At 42.6% G+C, this 26,503-nt stretch overlaps 1 protein-coding gene across 6 annotated transcripts in view; it reads left to right on the forward strand.

Annotated features, from left to right (window-relative positions):
• The window catches only part of LOC136849333 (long-chain fatty acid transport protein 1-like), a 596,150-nt gene that overhangs the window by 197,833 nt on the left and 371,814 nt on the right, over nucleotides 1-26,503 (forward strand). The window lies entirely within an intron of this gene.

Here is a 26,503-nt window from a genome sequence, read left to right on the forward strand (position 1 = left end):
GAGTATGTTTACAGCTAATTTTTAGTGTTTAGTAATTATACGAATTCCCAACGGTGTTTTGGTTCTCTAACCCACCACCAATGGTGTCAATCAGCTATATATATGTAACTACCAGGGAAGTTAGATATTTAAAAATGGTATTTTCATTATAAAATAAGTTTTTAAATATACTTACCTGGTAGTTACATATATAAAAGGTCCCTCCTCCTCCTCTGAGAACAGGGCATGGAATTTCTGAGGACAATTGGGAATGGTTCAGTTACCTGGTAGAGGGCGCTCAGGTATGGCCACCTGACCATCTATCGGCGATTGCCGCGAATTTTGAATTTCTGCCGTGCGCGTGACGAATCGGCGGGATAAAGCTTTATATATGTAACTACCAGGTAAGTATATTTAAAAACTTATTTTATAATGAAAATACCATTTTGAATGCCATGATTGGTTCTGAGCAATGCATCATTTTGTCATAATATTTACTCTGAAAGTTGCTTTGAGCCATGGGAGGTTTTGGCCCTTATATAGCAAAATGCCATTTTCTTGTACAATACTCCTTCCCCAAAAAATAACTGCTAACTCTTCCTTAACCGTTTTGCCCCTTCACGTTCATCTATTTGTATACAATTATTTCTTTCCCTGCTGGGGGCTCAGTTATATTCCACCACTCCCCCTTGTTTGGGGATGAGATGATTGTGATATATTTCTCATTTCTGATGGTTGCATACTAAACTTCAGGCCCTGGAAAACCATGGTTGAGAATGAACTCTTAATCTTAAAAACTGGGTGCGTGCTGTGATTTTTGCCAAATGTCTTTCATTGTTTCCATCTTCATATGATGCTCCAGGTATAGCTCCTAAACCCCATCTCCAGATGACTGGTCCTTTGTTATCTTTTGCTTAAATCATCAGGCTACTGAGAGTGTTTAAGGGTTAAAAATTGTCCATATACAGTGAACCTTGATTTGCAGCGGATCAGATCACCATCTCCAGATTCTCAAGACTCATAAAACTGCCCATTTTGATTTGTTTGTCCAAAAAAACTCTGTAAAAAGGACTTTACTTTCTCTTCCCAAGATATTTTCAGTTTCATCACGTGGTTTGCATTTAGTCCTGAAAATTTCAGTGAAGGGGTTGGTAATTTGTGAATATCAGCTTAGTGTGTTCTGTCCAAGAATGGGCAGGCTTTTCCACGGCCATCTCTGAGAAGAAACATCACGTTGATCACAGAGAAACCCTGCAAAGCAGATGAGTCCTGCCTGAATCGTGAGAACTTCTCCTTCCAGGGGTTTACTGGGTATTGGAACATTGATTTGAGGTGCCCCAGATTTTTCCTGTTGATATCAAATCTCCAAAATGATACTACAAGTCTATTTCTCTTTTATAGTTTTCGGCAGTCATCAATAACGTTTTTGTGGCCTCGATGACATTCAAGATGCTTCATTCACTGGACAGCAATCTCGTGATCCCTTTGAGGAACATGATCTTCTCCAGCTTTGATGCCTCATTTATGGCAGTGACATCTGGATTGTGAATGTGAGTCATATCTATGGGAGGTAAGTAAGGCTTTTTATCATTGCCCAGAAGATACTTTATGCTAGACAGCCTCAGCAGCAGTTCATTTACCTTTCTAAGTCATCCTCCTTGGGGATTCAGAGGATCTAAAGAAAGTGTTTTGTCCAAGCTGCCATATTCTGTTTATCCCTTTCCATCCCTTGTTTTGGCTCGACCTGAGATCTCTCCAGTCATTCACAGGGATGAAGTTCGTTTTCTAAATTGGCTGGAAACAGCGTTGAGTAAATTTTAGTTGTTCAGAATGAATTTTCTTTCTTTGTGATCTAATGAAATAGTAATCCAAGTCCTTATAATATCATAATGTTGTTGGGATGTTAACGTCTCAAATTTGGGAGGGTGGTTGGACTTTGGAATAGTTTTCAGGCCTTTGATCATTAGGCCCCAAGTATTCTATTTTGGCAGTTATTTATTTATTGGTTTTGTCTTAGACAGGTGGTGCCTGTGTCTGTGTAGAAAAACTATTCATCATTTAGGAGGAGAAAAATAATTTTTACCATTCCTCTTCACCCCCACAGGTTGTCTCTGGGAGTGAAGATGCCTCCAGGGCGGTGGAGAGTTGGATCCACTTTGGCTATCCCTTGGGTACCCGATAGTGTCCACTGACACTTAATGGCTGCTTGGGTGACCACTGTTCATGTTCTTGATCGAGCTGGACTCTTAAATGCCCAAGCTGACCACGTGTACATTTACTGAAATTATATTTATTTTGTAAGTATCCAAAAATGATTAAAACAATACATTCTGTGTTTTTATGAAAATAAATAAAGGTTTATGTTTTGTTGTTACCTTTCAGTGAACAACAATTTATTACTTCATTTGATGGTATATGAAGGCTCAACAAGGCAAATTTTTTTAATGATAACAATAGCAGAAACGTTTAACATATAAGATCAATAAAATGTTATTTTCGTTTTATATCGATCTTAGGAAGGTAAAAAATTATAGGTCTTTTGTAAACTCTTGTAATTTTGAAAAATAAAATTTTTTTTGGTTAATTTTTTGTTTCTCAAGGCATTGGAGTACAAAAATAATTCAAATTTTTTCTGTTTTGGTTGGGACTTTTGAAAAATAAAAATATAAATCCAAAAATGGACCATTTTTTTGAAACAAAATGTTTCAGGTTGAACCAGCTGAGACAGAGGAAAGGTTTATCATCACAATTTCACTGTATTTGTTCACTCTTCTTGCTTTTCCAACAGCACCACATTATGTGAAAGTATTTTTCAGGAACCCAGCGCTTTCTTGTTTTGTCTCTGTTAACATTTGATCACTGAGTATTCAGATTTCTCCATTCAATTGGACCCTTTACAGTTTCCCATTTCTTCTTTGTGCTTTGGTCCAAATTAGTATTATACTCTCTTTGAAATCAGTTATTGAAATGGGTTTGCCATGAGAATTTTGTCAAAACTCATGCATTCACAATGCATTTGTAACAATTTATTCTAATTTTTCCATTTCAGGTCCATTTTGCTGTAGCAAATGAGGCCATCTGGTGTGACATGTCCACACTCTTTTAGCTTTACTGTAAGCTAGAACACTCCCTGGTTTCATAATGTCCTTCAGTTTGGTTTTTGCCTGATGTAACAGTTCTCCTAAATGTTGGGAATAGTTGAAATTTCAACACATCCCTCTTATCTTTCTTAAACATTTTTCTATCCATTTTGTTCTCTTGATACCTACCCTTTTTCAGGTTGGCATCAGATGGACAAATTTTCGGCCTTTTCTTGGTACCCAATAATAGGTTTTGTTCGACTTTTCTCAGGGAATAGATGTGTGAAATTATTCTTACAGTCAATTGATGTAACAAAGAATCAACATCAAAACAACATCTGAATGGTTCTACTGGCAAGGGTGCCATCACCCTGTTTGTTCCTGCATTTAGTCCCAGAGTTTGTAAAACTTCAATCTTTGGGCTTTGATTGTTTTGTCAGAAATCACTCCCACAAGGAACGTATTCAGGTGTTCTGACAACCTTTCCCAGAGTAAATTTACTGATTTGAAACTTTGGTTCAGTTTGTCAGGGTAGGTGTTTCCTATTTGACTTACCAGCAGGTGTTTCAGGCTCCAGGGGAGCACTTTCGCTACTGAATCATGCCTCTTTTTGTACTGGTTCTGTGCAAGCGCCAGACATTCACTTGCTCTATGGTTTATGGTCTCGTCTTTCGTATTGCATTTCCTGCATATGGGTGGGACGTTATTTCAATCTATTGTTCTTTGAATATATCTGGTTCTTAGGGCCTGATCTTGTGCCGCTGTTAGCATTCCTTCTGTTTCCTTCTTGCGTTCTCCCCTCTGTAGCCATTGCCATGATTCATTGCTGGCCAGTTCTTTTGTCTGTCTCATGTATTGTCTGTGCATTGTTTTGTTGTGCCATTCCTCTGCTCTGTTTTTCATTCTCTGTCTCTGTATATTTCTGGGTCTTCGTCTACTTTTATCAGTCCTTCTTCCAAAGCACTCCTCAGCCACTCATCTCATTATCATTATTATTATTGTTATTATTATTGTCATGTGTTGAATTATTATTATTATTATTATTCAGGAGATGACTCCCATTCATATGGAACAAGAGCCCATCAGAGCCATTGACTTGAAATTTGAGCTTCAAAGAATATTATGAAGGTGTTCATTCGAAAGAAGTAACAGAAGGTAAAAATGGGAAATACAGAAAGAGGAAGAGATCAGTTATTAGAAAAACAGATAAAGTAACAAATTAATATATAAAAATATAAGTAAAATATCAAAATACAAGTTGAATTGTATTGGGGTAGTCATGCACTGCATCTTCTCTGGAACTTCTGAAGAAGAAGTTCCAATTGCACGACATCCTCAGCAGAGAGACTGTTCTTCCACAGTCATGGCTAACGATGTATATTTATTGTCCCAAGAAACTCGTATTAATTATGATAATTCCGCAGGTAACCGACTGAATCTGTTGCAGATGGCCCCCAGGGATTACTTGCCACCCCTGAGGTCCTCCAAGATGGCGACTGACAGAGTCTATGAGGACATTAACAATCCCTTCAGGAAGGTCTTGGGAGAGTACACCAAGACCTGAGGTCATTCTGTAAGTATGAGATGTTTAATTAGGTTTACTGACATCATGCAGTTTTTGTCAGAGTTTTGAGATCCCACATAGCACTGAATTAAAGTTAAAATGGTCAGGATATTTCATAGCACTGTATTAAGTTGAAATGATCAAGATTTTTTGATAGGACTGTGTTAAAGTTAAAATTATTTTGACATTTTTCGTGTTCATGAAGAGATAAATAAATAAATATATAAAGCAAAAATTGGGTAATAAAGTACAGTCGATTGCCAAGTATTCACGGGGAGGCAGACCGCTATCCTCCCCCTCCCCGCTAAAATCCATGAATACTCTTAAAACCCCTCCAAAAATGCATAGAACTACCTATTTTGATAGTTCAGAACAAATAACCTCTAAAAATTCTTATTCCTGGGTATTATATTAGTTCTTGCACATAAAAAGTGCATTTAGTCACAAAAATGAAATGAAAATACAGTACAGTAATTTGTGAATATTCCTCAATGAAAAATACCGTGAATAATGTCTACCTGTATATGTGTTCCGTAGAGAGATTCGCGAGTAGGGGAGTCCGCGAATCCAGAACCATGAATAGGCTGGTCAACTGTGTAATGAAAGGTGAAGATTTAGAGAAAAAATAATTCCTGTGAAAGGTTGAAATGTGCACAGGCCCCTAGCTAGGTGCTGCAACCCCTTTCATTCCTTTGACTGTACCTCCTTTCTTATTCTCTTCTTCCATCTTACAGACTCAAGAAATATAAAAATTTCTCCTGACAGTTGTTTCATGGTGCTTCTTCTTCTTTCAACTGCCAAAGGTTTCCTACTCTTGTTGAAACCAACACAATTGCCAGTTTCCATTTCAGCACAATACCAAAACAGGATTAAATATTTGGTTTTGGCCCAAATTTATATTCTGTTCTATTCTCTGCAGAAACAATTGCAAAGATAATTACATGGTATACTGACCACCAAAAAGATGTAATGAAGATAATGATTCTCCTTTGAATGTAACATATTTGACTGTACATTAGCATTTAAACAAAAAAATATAACAGTGAAATTTAAATATATATAAAACAGCATTTTTGTACATATAACTTACCTGGTAATTATATATATAGCTGTAGTCTCTGGCGCCACGGCAGAAAATTGAAAATCGCGGCAGCGCTAATGAATGGTCACGTGATACCCCTTCCCACCGCCCTCTACAGGTGAGTGGGAGAGAACCATAACCCAAACTCTTCATATGTTTCTGCTGTGTGGTACCGTAAGGCGGTTCAACTTAGCAGAGAATTATCGCTGATTCTTTCGTTGGACATTGTTGGTGATGTACAATTGTTTGATTTGAATCTTTGTAAGGTTTATTTGCTTCCATCCCCTTGCCCTCGTGGAGGTCCATCAGGTTGAGGAGTTTTGGTGCTGTTTCCTCCGGAATTAGTTTTTGGTGGGCAGTGAGCCCCTTAGTTCTTCTTCCTTTGGAATAGAGTTCTTTGGATGTGTCCTCTGGGCTATTCGCCTTCTTGCCCCTCTTCGTTCCCAGTTAACGGTTCGACTGAAATTTCTCTCCTTGTTTGTTCCTCCTCCCCTCCATACTCCCTTCCATTTTCCTAGCCTATACTAGGTTAGGTCCTAAATAGGCTGTGCCTAGGCAGGAGTCGGACATCGAACAGTGCTTCCCTTCCTTAGTAGTAGGCCCTCCTATTACAGTTCCCAAAAAGACTCGAATCATTCTTGAGTGGTGTAATGCAGTTGGCGGGTTATATGTTTCCCCGTCTCCTATTCTCTTTCTTCGCAGCCTACCATTCTCCCCTACTCCACCCCTCCCCCACCGCTTCAGCCTTGCTCTACTCGTGCGGGTGAGCTAGATGGCGTTTTCTCGAGTTCAGGGACTACTCCATTTGGTGAGATTCGCTCCCTCCCATACAGTCCCTAGCATCGCTGTGTTGGTGTTGGTGGTTCGTTCACTCGTAGCTCGAACGTGTTCGAACACTCTATCCCGCACTCCTCCCTCCCCGTCGGGTTACTCGGCTGGGTTATTATACTTGCTCCGGTTTATGTTATGAATATACGAGCATCTTGCCCACCTTGTTTCTCTGGCGGGGAAGTAAGTGAAGAGGGATTTATTTATTTATATAAGGGGAGCGGATCCCTCCGGTCTCCGGAGCATTTACCCTTTATACCATCACTTGTTTAATGTTATTGTTCATGATATACGTATTTAAATATAAATATCTGCGTTATCTTGAATTACTCTCCTTATTTTTATCGTGAGTCGGTTCTACGCCAGGAGTTTCGCTGTTAATTTTACTGGCAACCCCTGCGGCGAGTTCTGACAATCTCATTCCTTTCATTCCCGGAGTATTCGAGGGTCTGGAAGTCTTGCCTTCCACTCTGTGTATTTTAGAGCTTATTGGCCTAGTTTATGATAAGGTATTTCTTCTCCACCGGAGTATTCCGGCTGCAGTTGAAATTCCCGGCCTTGCCGGCTTTAGGTGTGAGTAGGCCCAGGTTCATATTCGTTCCACTTACAGACTGTTCGCTGTGTGAGGCGGGGTGTACGCGTCACTGCAACAACCTTATGGTCCGCGTGGTGTGCGGACCACGCTGGTTGTGCGGTCCGGCGCCGGCGATCCTGGTAGTCTAGCACCCGATGGTTGTGAGTTTGCTTCGCCTTGTGCGCAGCTTCATCAGGATGAGTCGATGAAGTGACAACCTTCCTCATTTTCAGCTCCTCATTTTTGATTTTGTTTATGTAGTTTCGGACTGTTTTTTTAGCCCTTAGCTAATTGCTGGCTTTCTTTCAGTGAATGAGTCCTCTAAGAAGTCGGCCTTGGAATCTCCTCGGGCCTGGTGGCTGGGTTTGGTAGGGAATGTTCCGTGGGGAAGCCCTCGTCCTCGGCTGCGAAAGTTGGACCTGCTCTCCTACTGGCGCCCACGGTGGCGGCCATGATTATGAAGATCTTGCCACCCCCCATCATCCAGCAGATCCGGGATGCGACCCAGCCACCCCAAGTGGATATCCTCTGTGAGTTTCAGAGGACATGTCGCCTTGGACTTAGACCTGGAACCTGGCTACCGAACAGGACCAGGGGTAAATGCTTGAGGTAGGTGAGGTTGTTGGGGCGGGCCCCCTTTTTGATTCCCCAACTTCTTCTGTTTCTTCATTTTCAGGTTTTGGGAAGTCTTCCTCCTTGGGTGATAGAGCTCCATCAGCTATCCCCAAGTTGAAGTTGAAGACTTCATGGAAGGCGAAGGGCTATAAGTCCTCGTCCTCCAAGAAAGCATCACCTTTCCCCCCGTCGAAGGCTAAGGTCTCAGCACCTGTAGCCTCGGGGTAGAGTCTGGTTCACTCCCGGCAAGCGCTGAGTAAAGAGGCAGACAAAGAGCGGCCCTCCTCGCCAACCTGCCTTTGTTTTGGGAGGCTTTTCTGCGACTCAGATGTTTCAAAAGATTCTCTGAGGATATCAACAATAAATTCAATCAGATATCAGAAAAGTTTGCCACTTATGATAATAAGATATCCGAAAAGTTTGCCACTTATGACAACATGCTGGCGGGAATGGCTAATCCACCCCCAGCCGAACCCCAGTATGTCATTCCCGACACAGCGGACCTCCCGCCTTTCAATCTTGGTAACCTTGGCGTTTTAGCCCTCCGAGGCCATCCAACCGATGCAAACGCTCACTATTGAGGGTCTTGTACGAGGCGGTTGGAGGAGTTGAATTCTTCCCTTGATCTTTTGCCCCGTATCCGGGCTTCGTAAGATTGACAGAGGAAGCATGGATACGTTCTGATAAGGTTCCCAGGGAGACTGTCATCATCCCTAGGGACCAAGCTCAGTCGTCTCTCCTGCGCACTCTGACGGAGTGGCAGGCAGACAACACAAAGTTGACTCCTTTCAAGGGCAACTTCACTATGTTTGCCCTGGGAGACAACTTACCAACTCCCTGTTTGAACAAAGTGGCCTGGCTACGGCGGCGTGCTTTGAAGGTAATCGTTACGCGGCGGGAGAAAACAGACCCCACTTCCCTGGTGTTCCGGGAAGTGATGAGTTCTGGATGGATGCTCCGTCCTTCATGGTCGAGGGAGGATTGGACCCCTCTGTAGCCTCCCTCACAGTTTTAGTGAGGAACTCCCCAAGCTACCCGGAATCTTTGTTAAAGCGGAGTTTGATGCGGACTGAGCTAGCCCGGTCCTGAACTCCGTCTGCCTCCCACGGAAGCCACTGCCGTCTCCTGCCTTGGAAGAGCCATTTTCCAGGTCTGGCTAAGTCCTGTTAGCTGGCTTTCAGTCTGACCTTTTTGAGTTCATCATGGCCAGACTGGAATGCAGAAAGTTTATCTTTGCCAATACTACTATCCGTCAAGAGCCTAACAAGCTCATAAAGAGCTCGATCTGGGGGCCTAACCTCTTCCCAGAAGAAGAGGTTACGAATGTCATGACTGAGGCTGCAAGGGCCAGCAGAGTCACGCTCTCGCTGGGGCATCTCCGCCTGGCGCCAAGACCCTAGAATCTGGCCCCAGGCGAGGAGGGAGTAACGTTTTTAGGAGGCATAAGGGGCCCCACCAGCAGGCGGTAGTTCAGGCCGTCCCGGTCTTGGCAGTGGCACAGCCTCACCTCAAGCTCACCCCCAACAATATATGCTGGTCCAACCAGCTCATTCCTTACTCTTAGCCCTCGTATGTTCTTCACCAGCATACAACCCCACCTATGAGGGTGGGGTTGCCACGACGCTAACAGGATCATAAAGGGGAAGAGGCAGACCCCTCACAGAGGAAGCGAACACCACCCCAGAGAAAAGCCTGGAGCGTGGTAGGGAACAAACCCGCTCCCTCCACTGAGAAAACACAGAGTGGGTGGTCGCCTGTGGCCAGTTCAGGGACCAATGGACCTTCAGCCCTTGGGCACACAGTGTGTCCAAGGTGTAGGTTGGGCTGGATCAAGGACCCTCCTCCTCTGAACAGGCTTACCAGCCACCTCATCAATCCTCTTGAGATTATGTGGCAGAATTGCTCAACAGGCTTGAGCAACAAAGTAAGGCACTGAGAAATTTCAAGGCAGGTTGATACAGTTCCCAAAGGCTCCAAATCAGCAAAGAAGTGATCCTGGATCTGTTGCGTCTAAATCTCTACATAAAATCGACAAATTTCGCATGCTTACAGTAGCTCAGGTGCGGACTCTGCTTCGCGATGGGCCGTCACCACCTCTATCGATCTTTCAGGCGCTTATTATCACGTCCCGATTGCTTGCTTCTCTCAAGTTCCTCGGTTTCGAACTCGAGGAATCAAGCCTACTAAGTTCAGGTCATGCCCTTCAACCTAAACATTGCGCCCAGGGTATTCGCAAGCTGGCCGGACCGCGGTAGTTCAACAACTCGGTCGAGGATATCCCTAGCAAGCGTACCTGAACGATTGGATAATTTGGGCGCCAACAGTTTACAAGTGTCAGAAGGGCTAGGCCATAGTCATCAACTTCCTGGGTCGTTGGGTTTTCAGCTGAACAGAGAAAAGTCATGACTCCGGTCCCGGTTTCAGTGGCTGGGCCTCAGTGGGATCTGTCTTCTCACCGTTATCTCTCCCGCCTCCCAAGAGGAAGGAGATAGCATCTCTCACCAGAAAATTTCTCAAAATCAATCGGCATCCACCGATCCCAAAGAAAAGGAGTCCTTGGGTCCCTTCAGTTTGCCTCAGTGACAGACCTGCTCTTAAGCGAAACTAAAGAACATAAACAGTCATTGTGAGTCGAGAGCCAATGTCAAGCTCCCAGAGACAGGTCTCCTCCATCCCCTCGAATCTTAGTAAGACTGCGACCTTGGACCACAGTCAGGGGCCTCAAGTCAGTTCCTTCAATTTCCCCCTCCGGCACTAGTTGTCCACACAGGCGCTTCCTAAGCGTGGGAGATATTCTCAAAACAAAAGTACAAGGGCGTGGTCCACAATGTTTCAGCAGTTCCATATAAACACCCTGGAAGCTATGGCAGTCTTTCTAACTTTAAAGAAAATCCGCCCCCCCAACCGGATTCATATCAGGCTGGTATTGGACAGCGCAGTGGTGGTTCATTGCATCAACAGGGCGGCTCCAAATCAGGTTGAGTAAACCAAGTAATGGTTACTATCTTCTCCCTGGCGAACAAGCACGGCTGGCACCTGTCAGCTACCCACCTAAGCGAGTCACGGGCGTGGTGGCGGATTCCTGTCCAGTCTCCGTTGGTGAATTCCTGGGCGAATCTCAAATGGATTTGCGCCGGGTTCGGGTCTCCGAGAGTGGATCTGTTGCGACGGAGAGCAACTTCAGCTCCCCTGTGGCTAACCTGGACCTCAGGCATACGCCCGCAGACTTAATGACAATAGATTGGAACAATTGGGAGAAAATTTATCTGTTCCCTCCAATAAATTTACTGCTGAAAGTATTACACAAACTCAGGACATTCAAAGGTCAACCAGCCCTAGTAGCCCCCTATTGGCCGAAGAGCAATTGGTTCCCTCTTCTTCCAGGAACTGGGATTGTAGTCTTGGGATTCCCAAGCCCATACTGACCCAGACAGTACAAACCAAGACTGTGTCAGCTTCCTCAAGAATTCAGAATGCCCTAGTTTTATGGACTTTATAAAGTCGCAGCCCAAAAGACAGAAGCAGTGACCCTGTCAACCTCTATTTCTTGAATCAGATAAAGAGATTCTACTCTTAGACAGTATGATTCAGCAGTCAAAGTTAGCCTCCTTCCTAAAAAGCATCTGAAGCCAAAATCATGACGACTAATTTGGGAGTCTCTTTCTTCTAGATCACTGTTTGGTACTCGTACTATTACCACAGCAAGTCAGCCCTGAAGAAATCTATACGACACTAAAATCGACCTTACAGATTCCTATTTTCATCCATCCCCAGAGCATGCGCTGAAGTCTGAGACCGATATCACGCCCATTCCATTACGTGGTTTCTCAATGGCGTCCTTAAGTTAGCATCGAGATAGATAACTCCAGTGCTCTTATCAGGATCTGTTAAGGAAGACCTTATTTCTGATTAGCTTGACTTCAGGTGCTAGAATCTCAGAGCTGTCGGCTCTCACTGGGGTTGATAATTTTGTGAACTTCCACACCTCCCACGCTTCCGGAGAGAATTCCTCCTTTCCCCTGATCTATAGATTCTTGGCAAAAACGAAGACCCACAAGACAGGTGGTCTCCTTGGAAGGTGGTGCCTTCCACAAGACCAGTCTTTATGTCGGATTTATACACTTAAATCTTACCTTTTAAGAACTCACAGAGTAAGTCGAGATTACTCTTTTTTATCAGGGAGAAAGGTGGTACTCTTTACTGAATGGTATAGACAACAAATTCTGTATTTTATTAAACAGGTAACCCAGATTCAGTTCCTAAGGTTCTAGATGTTCGAGCAGTTGCTACCTCCATTAATTACTTTCATAATATGGATTTCTCAGAATTGTCTAAATGCACGGGTTGGAAATCACCTCTGAGTATTAGCGCCACTATTTAAAATCGCTCGAAGCCCTGAAATTTTCTACCATGGCTGTGGGAAGTGTCATCTCCCCCACGTAACCAATCATATCCTTATCCTCTTTCCCCCGCCACCTGCCTCATTTACTTCTGCTTATCCTCCTGGATTTGATCATGCCTCACTGCCTTGCTCCTCATATTGATGTATATTGTCTCTGTTGGCTGGAAACTGTAATCTGACATGTTACGATTGTATTTTCTTGTGGGGTACTGGGCGGTTTTTATTTTGCTCCATGTACCCCAGATATATGTATATGCACTGTATATTTTGTTTACCAATTGGTTGATCTCTTACGTGTTTAGCTTAAGTTTGCGTGTGTAGCTTTAAGATTGTGTATACCAGTTAAGATTGTATGTGCCGTTGAACCTATCCAATTTTCGTGTGATATTGTGCTTTAGTAGTGTTAAGTGGTTTTGGGGACCCCTTCCCGTCGTGTAGAGGCTTCCCCACTCTTTACTGATTTTAAGTCTTTGATATTGCCTTAGGTTTGTTCTTCTCACATGTAGAGATTCCCTCATTAAACTGCTTTAAGTAATTTATGTTTTTCTTCAGATTACCCTGCCTCGTAGTTTGCAGCCTTGGCTGATTCTCTGTCACTATTTCACATTTGACGCGGGACTGAACTCCAGAAAGGGATTTTGACAAAGGAAAATCTATTTCTGAGAGAAGGTCCATGTCTGCGTGACCCTCCCCTGACTCACTACTCCCCCTTTCTTGCACATGCCAGAGTCTGGGGTTAGTGCTAGCATGGAATGAGGTAGGTGGCGTGAGGTGTGTCGCCATCCTGGCGGGTGTGGGTGTAGGGGCTGTAGCGGCTCACCGTATTCCGGGGGTTTTGATGGGAGAGATCTTTCAAGTAAGTCTCCGTGGTTAGTGAATCTTTCACTCACCCTTTATTATACTAATCTTCATACTGGAGAAGATACACTCGACTGGGGAGTAGTAACTAGCTTTCCTGAAGCTCTTTTTCTCTGGTATATCTAGCATATTTATACCTAGAAATTCGTGCTGTAATGGAGATTTTCACCGGGTGACAAGGGGACCTTCCTCAAGTAGATTTTCCTTTGTCCAAAATCCCTTTTTTTATAATAAAATAAAGTTTTATATATACTTACCCAGTAATTACGATTCGAGCCCTCCCTCCTCCCCTCACATGGACATTTTTTATTGCAGCCAATAAATTGATCCTTCTTTCAAGGCTTGTTCCTCTCCTTCCCAAAGAGTGGGTGGGGCCTAGTCACTGTCTCGGACGGAAGAAGAAAAGTATTGCCACGAATTTCGAAAATTCAAGCTGCCGTCAAATAGAAAAGTACAGCGATGTAATTGCTGGTTAAGTATAAATTAAACTTTATTTTATTATAAAAATGTCATTTTCCATGTCCTGAGGATCCATGAATAGTCATGCTCACACCTGAAGTCAATCCTCTCGTGTGAGACATGTCTTCCGAGTTTTGCAATTTAGTACAATTTAGATGTTGGCACCTTTCCCAGATTTGATTCATAAAATCTTAAATTAAGTTGCAGAATTGATGTGTGTGTAGTCTTAGATACAGTGACATCTTTTTGTATACCAGGTCAGGAGGCTAAACAGCTTGACACTTGTCCTGTTTATATAACCATGAAGACAAAATTACCGAAGGAACTGAAATTGATGACAAGTAGAGGATGATTTATAGTGAAGAAAATAGATAGTAAATTAAGAATTGAAATCATACATAAACTGTGTTCATCACAAGGTTGGGTAAGGAAAGTTTATTTTCTAACCATCTAAATGAAGGATAAAAATCCCCACAATTTACTCAGTGAGGTAAAAATAAATAGTTGAATAGTTATGACTCCTTAAGTTGTGGTAGATTGTAAGATTAAGTTGGCCTTGTCTCTTGCTTGCTCTGTAGGCATTCATGTAAGATTGCTGCAGCGTCCCTTCAGTCCCTAGGTCTCCTTTCATTCCTTTTACTGCACCTCTTTTTTATATTCTGTCTCCATCTTACTATCATCACTCTTTAGCAATTGTTTCATGGCAGTGCATCAGTGAGATTTTCATCCTGTTACATCCTTTAAACCTCTTAATCTTCATTTCCTTTCAGCGCTGATGGACCTCATAGGTCCCAGTGCTTGGCCTTTGGCCTAAAATGTATATTCTATCTATCTATCTGGCCAGCCCATGGAAAGGGTAAGTAGGATTTTATGACCAGATTAAAGAACCCTGAATTGAGCTAGGTAGATTAGATGTAGTCATGTTATAAGTCAGGAATAAGTTCAGCAACATAGCTTATGACAGCCATGTTCTCTAGTCAATGTGGTTTTACTATAGCCTATAATCAACATTGATTATAGGCGAGCCTCGTAGACCAACATAGAGGGGGATAGCATTCAGTCTCTTTGTTCTCAAGTCGGGCTCAGTCTGCTGGGCCTTGGATAATAATGATTGAGAATTGGCTTTCTGCAGTGTTACACAGTTGGCTGGACTTGTGGAGGCATCCAAGAACATGTTCACAGACCTCAGAGGCTCCAGCATGCATAGCAAGTTGTCCAGCGAGTGGAACAAGTAAGGGTTCTGCATTTGAGCTGTGAAAAGCCCTTGTTATGCACCATGCTAATTGTTCTGGAGGATATTTCAGTATCGGATATTGAGGACATGAGTCTGTCATGGGCACCTGACTTTTTATCTGCTTCTGTTTAGGGATGTTGCCCACTAATCCTTGGATTTCATCACCTTCAGACTAGTTATAGTTGCTTAGCACATTGCATAGCAATTTGCTTAAGGTTCTTGGTGGAGTTTAGAAGAGCAAAGCGATTCATACTAAAGTCAGTTCCCACTCCAGTTATTGTCATGAACGTAAGAAAGCTCCTAAGAATGTGGTTGTTGGTGATCTGTGCATTTGATCACTGGTCCAAAGATTACTGTTGTAGGTTGCTTCAGATGTACCTGGATGTATAAGAGGTTCCAGGAGCCATCTATCCCCTATACATGTTCATGACAGAAAAAGGCATCTCTAATTTGTGATGGACCTTCTTGTCAACATCTAGCTACCGACCTCTGGCCCTCCTCCTCACTCACTGGTTCAGGCAGTGGTTGATCAAATTTGCAAGAGTTATGGAGGCATGGTGCAAAAAGTGGCTTGTCGTAGGATACCATGCCTTCTTCATCTTCTTTGTCTTCATCTGCTTCTGTCAAGCAGTGGCAAATTAGACTTTGTCTCTTCCCGTAGTGGGAAGCATCCCAAACCTATCATATCTTTGTCTGCTTTGGACCACAGCCATGCTTCTCCCCCTCCTGATGTCTAGGTTTCTGACATCAAGGATTTATGCAAATTGAAGAAGTAGTCTGTGGTTGTTCCTCCCTCTGCCAAAGTTCATAGGAAGGATGATTTTACTCCTGTTAAAAAGACTCGTCCTGATGTTCTTGTCCATGAAGAGAGCTCTTCTGATGCGTGTCCACATCCCCTTTGCCCTCCTTCACATCATCCTGCAAGTCCACGTTCTTATAAGGATGTCCAGAGCTCACGTTCTGGAATTTGTCGTTCCAGGAGCCCTGTTGTTGGGCCTAGACGTACCTCTCGTTCTCCTGACAAGACCCACAGTAGGCACTCCTGTTTCTGCCTTCAGATGGTTGGGCACGCTTGTGTAGAAGATCACGCCCGTGTTCCTGAGCATGATGCCCGTACAGAAGAACATGTCCGTGTTACAGAGCACGGCCATGCTCCTACTGCTGGTAAGGAGTGTGGTGTCAGCCCTACACGTCTGTGCGTAGGTTCTCGTCTGTCTCCTTGTTCTCATCCCTCCAGAACAGATGATGTTCATCTTTCCAGGTGTGCTTATAATTGATTCGATTTACCCCTCCACGTCTGTGCGTCAACCGCAGTGTGTTGTGTCCCATTCTATCAAGAGGAATGCTGCTCCAAGACAGTTTCTGCTCAAGCATCCATGAATGTTCTTTCTCCAAAGAAGGTTTTAGGTCGAAAAAGGGGCCTATGCTCCAATCTTAGCCAAATGTTTGGATTCTTCTGAGTTCGTTGACAGATTAGGTAGGGACTCTAGGGACAGGAAGTGGAAGACATATAGAACCAGGAGTTTTTACAACTTACGGAGGTGGTTGAGTTGGCTCCAGATAGCCGCATAATAATAGATCTAGATTTTCCCACAGAAATAGAAGCTCTCCTTTGACTGAGGAAAGAATCAAAGGCTTCTATTGGACTGCCTTGTTCTAAGCATGCAGAATTTATCCTTAGTCATGTAAATTCTCGTCTCTGGATTGGACAATTCCTTGCATTCTAGCAGAACATTCAAGCTTCTTCCTACTCCTCTCCCTCGGCATAGACGCTTCTACACTACCCCTAATGTTGCACTTCTACCTCGACAGCTAGATGCAGATGTATGGCTCGATTGGCTCCCGGAGTTTCCTTAGACCAGATTTGGGCAGAGGGTCCTTCCTTCACCTCTCAGGAAGCTGCCTCTTTGGAGTCGTCTGCCTCTTCTGCCTTCCAAGCAGTTTCTTGGTTAGACTTGTGGTCGATGGAGGTGGCCAAGATTTTGCTCTCTTCTCTTGGGGATTCCGAAGATAATGATTTGTACCTTAGGCTTTTGCAGTTGGGTGGTAAAGCCATTTCGTATTTGGATCATTTAACCACGACTATTTGGGTGAATATTTTGCTCAAGAGATGGGACGTGGCATTTGCTAAGGTCTCTAGATTCATTAGTCTGGATTCTGTTAGCCCTGAGTGATGGTGACATCCTCAACACTTCATCTCTTTTCCCTAGAGATCAGTTGCACTTTGCTATAGATATGCGATGAGCTGATAATAATGATCAGCTGGTTCATCAAGCTGTCTCGAAGTCTTCTAATCCTCCTCGTCCTGGTACTTAGAAACCCACATCATAGGTTCTGCCCAAGAAGACAGCAGTTGCCTTTTCATCCAGCAGATCTGGGCAGGCTTCTGCTGCAGCAACCAGCAAGAGTTCGCAGCAGCGTCCCTTTCAGTCCCGTTCCTCTAAGCTGGCAAGAGGCTCCAGAGGTAAGGCAAGCGGTTCCAAGCAAAAGAGTAGACACCCCTCCTCATAAGTCGTCACCAGTGGCAGGCCTTCATGGCGGGAGAATGGGTAATAGACGTCCTTTGGGTAGGGTACCTACTACCCTTCAACCCTGAACCTCTACATCAAGAAGACCCGATCCAGGATGGAGAACAACTTTCTACTTTCAATAGACCTGAAGGATGCATACTTCCAGATTCCGATTCATCCTTCCTCCAGGAAGTTTCTCCGCTTCAGCCTGGGGGAGGCAGTTTTCAGTTCAAAGTCTTGTGCTTCAGCCTCTCAGCAGCCCTCAAGTTTTCCGCGAGTATTCACCTGGTTTCATGGTTGGGCCTCCCAGGAAATTCGCCTTCTCAGAAATACCTCGGCTGACTGGCTGGTCTTGAGCGGGGTTTTGAGTTAATCCCAAGATAGGGACTGTCTTCTTCAGTTTTGTCATGACTTGAGCATCATAGTCAATTTGGAGAAGTTGCATCTCATCCCCATTCAGCCATTCAGAAGATTCTTTACCTGGTGATGGTCAGAGATGCGTGTCCTGATCTGGGGTTTGCCATCGGATCAGAGAATGGAAAAGTTCAAGGCTTTATCTCGGTCCTTCCTCTTGGAGCAGTCCAAGCCAGCTCATCAGTGGCAAGTGATGCGGGGTTTGTTAACCTCCCTAGAGAAGTTGGTCCCTCACAGTGTGTCTACAGCATCGGTCTCTGCAGTGGAGGCTGAAAGAGTCTTGGTCCCCTGCAAGGTATCCTCCTCATATTCTAGTTCCGCTGTCACAGGAAGTAAGAGAGGACCTGTCGTGGTGGTTGGACAACAGGAGTTTGGCCATAGGAGTTCCTCTTCATTCTCCTCCTCCACAGATCCTCCAGTTCTCAGATGCCTCGTTTGAGGGTTGGGGAGCACATTTGGGAGGTTTTAGCGGCCTCCAGAGTGTGGATTCCACAAGAAAGCGGCTTCATGTAACATTCTGGATCTCAAGGCTGCCTCCTTAGCTCTTCAGCAGTTTGAAGAGAGGGAGATGGGCACTCCGTGGTGCTCATGTCAGACAACACCACGGTGGTGGCATATGTAAACAAGCAGGTGGGGTTGGTGTCATGCCAACTACACTCCCTGATGGTGCTCCTTCTTCAATGGGCGATAGATTATTCAGTGGATCTCTCTGCCAGGTATGTCCCGGGCAGGAGGAACATAGTGACAGACAGTCTGAGTTGTCGAAGTCAGGTCATAGAGACAGAGTGGTCTCTGCACCAGGACATTGCAAACAGGCCCTTTCATGTGTGGGGAAGACCCTCAATAGACCTGTTTGCAACAAGGTTCAGCTGAAAACTAGAGGTCTTCTGTTCCATGGTTCCAGATCCATTTGCAGTGGTGGAGGATGCCCTGCAACACTCCTGGGACAATCTGGAGGTCAATGCCTTCCCTTCATTTTGCCTAATCCTTCAAGTTCTGGACAGGATAATGGCCTCTCAGAACCTCAGAATGACCCTAGTTGCTCCCTTTTGGCCCCATGTGGAATGGTTTCCTGATCCCTAACCCTGCTGTCAGAAACTCCAAGAGAGCTCTCCGTGGCACAACCTAATGTGTCAACCCCACTTCCAGAGATTCCACCACTCAGTAGAGTCCCTATCTCTTCACAGCTGGAGACTATCCAGTATCTCCTCCGAGTGAGAGGCTTTTCTTGCAGAGCAGCATCGGAGATGTCTGGCTATCTCAGAAGATCTTTCTCAGCCGTGTACCAAGGCAAGTGGGCTGTGTACTGTGGTTGGTGTGCATCAGCGGGAGTCTCCTCCAATCAGGCTTTGTTCAGCAAGTAGCGATTTCATTGTTTTTCTCTGCAGAGAAGCCCAGCTTTCCATGTCTTCTATCAAAGGGCTACAGAGCTGCGCAGGTGCAGTTTCTGAATGAAGGATGTCAATCACTTTATTCTTCATGGGAATCTCAGTGCTTCTCCAAGAGTTTTGAGCAGCCTTGTCCTCCAAAGAGCTTAGACCACCCAGTTGGGACCTGTTTGAGCCTAAACCACTTAGGTGGGACCTGACACTGACGCACTCTGCATCATTGCGTCAGATAGAACCTGACTATCAAAACAGTTTCCTGCTGGCTTTGGCCTCCTTGAACTAAGTTGATGAGCTATAGCCCATCCTATGATGTCAAGATACGAGGGATTGGACGTCCATTAGCCTTGAATTTGTCCCAGAATTTGTGGCTAAGACCCAAAACCCCTCTTGTCATAATGACAGATTTGATTTCTTCTCAATTCTGTCTCTTAATGACTTTGTTGATAACGATCCAGACAAATTGCTCCTTTTCCCTGCTACCTGAAAGGGACTCGCCATCTCCGACTGGGGTGCCAAAGACTTTTCCTTAGCACTGACTAGAACAAGAAAGAAGTGTCCAAGAATACTATCTCCTTTTGGCTGTGTGAGAATATCAGACAAGCTATGGTTCATGCCAATCCTAACGGTGCATGCAAAACACGTGATATTAGGGGGCTGCGGCCCTTCTCTGGCGTAAAGAACGTCAGTTCAAAAGGATTTTGAAGGCGGCTGTAAGCTACGTCAGACACCTTCACTTCCTTCTGACTAGCATTGCCGTTGCCCACAGGTCCGCCCCGGACACTTTTTCATGGATCAGATGGCTGCTCGGCAATTTGTTTAACTCATGTACGGTACTAAGCGGGACCAGTTTGTATCTTACCTAAGATGATGGTATGAAAGTGAGAATGAATAAGTGGTTAGTCTCTTTCCAGTTTCCTTTCTTCTCTTCTTTACCCAGTGAATGAAGAAATCATTCCTATGGTGTGAAGAAATCGTTCCTACCTGAAGCGAGCGAAGAAATCATTCCACTATGCGTTGGATCAGGTCTGATACAGGTGAGACTGCAGCCTTTTTGTTTTAAGTTTTTGCCCATTCTACATGAATATAAAAAACTTTGGCAAAAGCAAGTCGCTCCTCTCTCTAGCAAGGAGAAAGTTGATGATAGCAAACTGTTGGCCCACGAAGGTTTGTTATTTACAGATATAGTTCTTTAACTTCCTCCACCATTATCTCATCACATTGTACAGTCCAGAAGTCTGAATGCTAAATAATCACTTATTATGTCAGAGGTTTGGTTACCTTCCATAAACTGTAAACCAGGAAGAGTTACAGGTGTGCTGAACCTCAGTGGTTTGAACTTTCTTTCCTCCCTCAAAGAAAGTGATATCCATAAGTTGTGAAACCGAGTTTGTTCTGCATATGAACAAATGACCAGATTTATTAATCAATTTGTATTTTTTTTTCATAGCTGGCACAAGCCTGCAGTCTTCAACCATAGCATGGCCCCACCTGTAACACCCTTCAATCAAGTTTCCTGGGATGGAAGAAACTGAAGGATCATTTCCTCCGATACATGTGCGAAGGGACTGGACGGTTGCCACCTAGGCCTATCGGCCTACCTCGTTACCACCAATTCCTTGTTTGTTACTTTTACCGGTTTCCAGCCGGTGCTAGGAGAATTATCCATAGGGTTAAGGCTGGCAGGTTTGTTAGATATGAAAAATACAAACTGGTTAAAAAAAATTTGCCATTTTTCAGAATATATACAGACGAAGCAACACCTCATAATCCCACCTTTTAACCCAGCGCTATGTTTGTCCCTGCATCAGTAGGAAGAAAAATAATGACAAGCAAAAATTTGGATGGGTAGTTACACTCACTCTCCCACCTACTTTCAGTTGTAACTACCATGCGATAGGTTTATAGCTCCAAGTCAGTTTTGTACCAAAGAATACTTTTATTCAGCTTTGATTAATATATATGGAAAGGGCAAGGGCCTTGAAAAAATTGCTTTTCATTTTTATAGACATACTTATATCATTGTTTTCTTTAATTGTGTGTTGTATTTTTCTCATTACAGACATAGCCTTCCATAAGATTATGAAAATTTCTGAAGATTTTTGCAAGAAATTTAGGACTGAGGAGAAAGGAGACAGGTACATTTGTTTTACATTACAGATATTCTTGTCAAGTTTAATGTCCTGGTATATGAAGTTTAGAGAGTCTGCTTTGTTCTATAGCACATTGAGAGTTATGATAAGTGTACACTTTCCAGGATTAGAAAAATTTAAGTGAATTCTGAAAAATCTCTCCTATTCATGAGAAAGTGAATTTAAACTCCTACCTCATTCATATGAGAGAGAACCTTTGGTGTGACATTGCAAAAATCAATTTAGTTGGAAACACACGTCAGAACTTAAATATGTCAGTTACACTGGAGGAAGCAGTTCAGATTCATTGAATGTGGCAAAGCATTTTCCCAAAACCATTCTCTTGGAAGCATATTAAAACCATGATTGAAAGCCCTGGAAATTGGGAAAGCTTTTCTCAGAAAACTCATCCTAACAGTCATATGAGGTCTCACTGTGAGGAATCCGTTCAAGTGTAAAAATGCTGTGGGAAAGAATTTTTGTCCAGGGAAGCTCATCTTGAAAGTCATATGAGGCACACACTAGAGAGAAGACATTTAAATGCAATAGAAGCTGTGGGAAAGCATTTTCTCTATGGCGTGTCTTATCAGACATATGAGGGCTCACACTGGGAGAAGCCATTTCAATGTAATGACTGTGGAAAGCATTTCCTTGGAAAACTTGTCTTGAACGTCATATGAGGTCCATACCAAGAGAAGCCATTTAAATGTAATGACTGTTGAAACATTTCTCATAGATAATCTCAACATTCATATGGGGTTCACACTGAAGTGAAGCCATTTAAATGTAATGACGTGGGAAAACATTTTCTCAAAATGTAATCTTAACAGTCATGTGAGGTTCACTGGAAAAGCCATTTAAATGCAATGACTGTAGGAAGCGTGCTACCGTAAAACTCATCTTAAAAGGCATATGGGGGGTTCACACTGGAGAGAAGCCATTTAAATGTAATGACTGTGGGAAAGCATTTTCTGAGAAAACTTGTCTTGAAAGTCATATGATGGTTCACACTGGAGAAGAGAAGCCATTTAAATGTAATGACTGTGGGAAAGCATATTCTCATAAAGGTAATCTTAACAGGCATATGACGGTTCACACTGGAGTTAAGCCATTTAAATGTCAATACTGTGGGAAAGCATTTTCTCTGAAAACTTGTCATGAAAGACATATGAGGCTTCACACTGGAGAAAAGACATTTAAATGCAATGACTAATGGGGAAAGTATATGCTGAAAAAGAAAGTAAGATAATCTTCAAAGGCATTTGAGGGTTCACACTGGAGAGAAGCCATTTAAATGCTTAGTGACTGTGGGAAAATTTTCTCATAAAAAGGTGATCTTGTAGACATATGAGGGTTTCACGATTGGGTGAAGCCGTTTAGGTGCAGTGAATGTGACAAAGCATTTTCTCAGAAAAGTGACCTCAGGACTCACATGATCAGTCACACTGGGGAAAGGCCATTCTTATGCACTGAATGTGGGAAAGCATTCTCTCGTAAAAAAGATTTGACGAGGCATGTGAGGATTCACACTGGAGAGAAGCCATTCGCATGCAGTGAGTGTGAAAAGGCATTTTCTTCAAAACTTATCTTGCAAGTCATATGAAGGTTCACACTGGAGAGAAGCCATTTAAATGTAATGACTGTGGGAAAGCATTTTCTCATAAAGGTGATCTTAAGAGGCATATGAGGGTTCACACTGGAGTGAAGACATGTAAATGCAATGACTGTGGAAAAGCTTTTCCTTTGAAAGCTCATCCTCACAACACAATCATATGAAGGTTCACTGGACAGAAGTCATTCAAATGTAGTGCCTGTGGGAAAGTGTTTCTCCTGAGAACTCATCTTCACAATCACATGAAGGTTCACTCTGGACAGAAGTCGTTCAAATGCAGTGATTGTGGGAAAGCATTTGTTCTGAAGGCTCATCTTCACAATCATTTGATGGTTCACTCTGGACAGAAGTCGTTCAAATGCAGTGATTGTGGGAAAGCATTTACCCAAAAAGTTAATCTTTTGGGGCATAAGGAGGTCTACTTATTGGGCAGTTCTTTACTAGAAACCTGAGAAGAGATGTCACATTGATGACCACAATTTGTATTCCTTAGTGATGCTAGATGCCATCTGTTAGGAACAATCGTTTGCTGATTGTTCCCTTGGTGGGTTGTTGCCTCCTGTGTTCGTGTTTGTTGTTTTTCTTGCTGGCGAGTTGACGTATGGTGGATGGTGTCAGACTTTGCCAGTCAGGTCATGGCAGCAGAGCAGCGGAGCATTCTTTTGGACCGATGGTTTTCGTCTAGACTCTGTCGTGGGGAGTCAGTCTTGGAGAACTGTTCCTGAGGACTTGATGGTTGCACGTGTTGGCTCTGTTTAGTTGTCCTGCAGTTTTAGTAATGATTATGCTGTTTGATTTCTGTTAGTTTGCTGATGGTGTATGTTTGGCGTGCGACATTGTTGTTTCTGGTTGATGACCGGATTTGTAGTTTGATGTGGTTTGTGCGACATTGTAATATTAATGACCTTCGATCATTTTAAGTTTTTTTCTCCTGGACCTGGCTCACTTGTAAATTTTGTAAATAAATTAATATTAAGGTAACTTTTTGGTTTTGTTCTGCCCCTCCCTCCTTTGTTTGTCACCTCTTGTCAGTCATTACTGCCCAATTGCCTGTTTTTTGTAAGAACCTGTTGATCTCGAGAGGCGAGATCGTAATACCATCAAAGTCAAGGGTGTCACAGCTTCCAGCACTTTTATCTTCCATGATCTCTCAAAATAGTATATACAGAGTGGCATGAGGAATTGCCTGTATTATTGGTCATGTTGGTGTCCTTAAAGAGGAGATTTCAGTCCCCAGTCAAGTTCTTAGATATAACCTTATTTAGAGATTATACCTCCTCTCCTCTCCCAAGAATATACAAATGCTCTGTACATTCTCAGCACAGGCCTATCTGCTTCAATTGTCAGCCTTCACCTTCCTCATAAACCATCCCAGTGACCAACTCATTCAACTCTCAGTATTACAATTAATCCTACAATTATTAGAGATTTTATGGAATATTTTGAGTCCAAGTCGTTTATGCTTACTTTAACATGTTCTGTAAAACTAAAATATCTTTGCATCGTAGTATACTCTCTTTTGGCCACATGACCTTGTCATCTGTGGTTCATACCTTGAAGACTTCGAAGCCTTTGCAAACTCATCAATGCAAGTTATAGGTCATCATAGCAGGTCCCCAGAAGGTGACCTATACGTTCTTAATGGCTCATTGCTGAATAACATTGAACACTGAGTAATTATTGGTACTGTATTTACTCACTTTAAATGACTGTATGTGTTACTAGGTCCCTGAGTATTAATATTTATGAGCCCAGTATTGCATGATCCTTGTGAGTTACACAGTACTATTCTTCGTTTTTACTGCTGATCATATTTGTATGTTGGGCGCCTGAATTCTCATACCTTGGAACAGCTCTGCAGGTAGCGAATACCCCATTCTCTCTGCTCTGAACCCTCAGTTGAAAGATGACTGCTGTTGGCTGGGACCCAAGAACCACCTGAAAGTCTTGTTGTAGGGGCGTTCTTCTCTTACACAATTGGAGCAGGATGATAAGAACAAATTTAGAGGTTACTAAATAAAACTCTGACTTTCCTTAACATAGTTTATTATCTTAATATTACTGTGGTCTATGACCTTCAACCTTAACTCAACCTATACCTAACTTAGCCTAACGTAATACTGTAGCTCATCAAAACTTAACCTGTATTGAATCTTAATACAGTACTACAGAAAAAAACAGCAAAATACTTCAACTGCGTACAGTATCAGCCAAACAGTGTACAATATATACAAAGAAATATTAGAATAGTCTGGTGCAAATTAGTATTAACCTTAATATGCAGAGCTTGGAAAGATAAATTTTTACTCGAGTCTACTTGAATTTTTTCTAGCATTGAGTTAGTATACAACTTGGAGAAAGATTAAGGGTGGAGAGCGTGCCCGCGAGAAAAAGGTGAAGTCAGGTTGACAGCTGGGCAGCCATATTAGTGCGTGGCAAGAAGCTCTGGGACACTCACGGGAGTAAACCAAGAGTGACCGACCTTCCTTGTCAGTCAGATCCATATTATCATTCGAGGCAGAAGTGTGGAGTTTTTTTATAGCTAATTTTTTACAGAATGCCAAGCTCTTGTTCAGCATTTGGTTGCACAGCAAGATACAACAAGTTACAAGATCCTACTCGGACATTTCATCGGTAAGTGAATTTCAAATTATGCATTTCTAATTTCCATAATTTACTCATAGAATTGAGTGTACAATAGCACGTCTAGTAAACCTTGGTGTATACAGCTTTTTAAAAATCCAGGTGGATATGTTCATGACCTATAAATGTGTACAATCATCTCCTACATTTTTCTTGTTGGGGTACCTTTACAGACAATTCATTGGTTTTGTTGTAGCATGACAGAACTTTTTCAAGCCAGGTAAAAATAGCTAAGAATATTTAACTTAATAATAATAATAATAATTGATGTCGAAAATAGAAGTTTCAGAAGTAAGGGTTAGTGTGTGCGTTTAAATCATTGGACGGTTATTGTAAGTTGTTTTTACTTGTAGTTGACTAGTGGCATGTTCATGAATTCCCAGGGGAATCGTCCAGCTTTTAATCCTAAAACCCATGTGGACTAATCCTATGGTCAGTATAAGCAGCTCAATTTTTGTGAGATTAGCAGATGCCATAAATTTGCCCAGGTGATTACTGTTTTGGTTTAAGCTCTGTTGACGTGTTGGCTTGTATTCAACAGAACTCTTCAGAATTTTATATTTTGTAAGCCACCGGCATCGTCTTCCCTGCTGAGTTTGATTAAAATCATGGAATACTGAAGAAATTCGTTTTCTTTCTTTCTTGAATTCTTTTTAGTTTCAACGAAATGAGAAAGAAAAATATGTATACATACATACACACACACACACACATGTATATATATATATATATATATATGTATATATATACATACATATATATATATATATATATATATATCTCTACTCATATATATATATGTGTGTGTGTGTGTGTCTATACCTGTAACTACTTGATATACATATCAATCAGATTGCAAAGATTAAATAAAAATAAGCAACTGCTTTTACACATGGTGAACAATAGAATTATAATTGCTCACTCCACAGCTCACTAGACCTATTTTACCATCTTTATCTAATTTATATATATATATATATATATATATATATATACAATGAACCCTCGCTACGCCGGCGGTTCAACTATCAGTTCACGACTCGCGGAGATTTTTTCCATTACGTATGTATAAGAGAAAATATATATGGGTTTTCGGAAATTTCAAATATAGTCGCAATATATGAAGACCCAAA

This window comes from Macrobrachium rosenbergii, chromosome 20, assembly GCF_040412425.1.
Source record: "Macrobrachium rosenbergii isolate ZJJX-2024 chromosome 20, ASM4041242v1, whole genome shotgun sequence".
Classification (NCBI taxonomy): Eukaryota; Metazoa; Arthropoda; class Malacostraca; order Decapoda; family Palaemonidae; genus Macrobrachium; species Macrobrachium rosenbergii.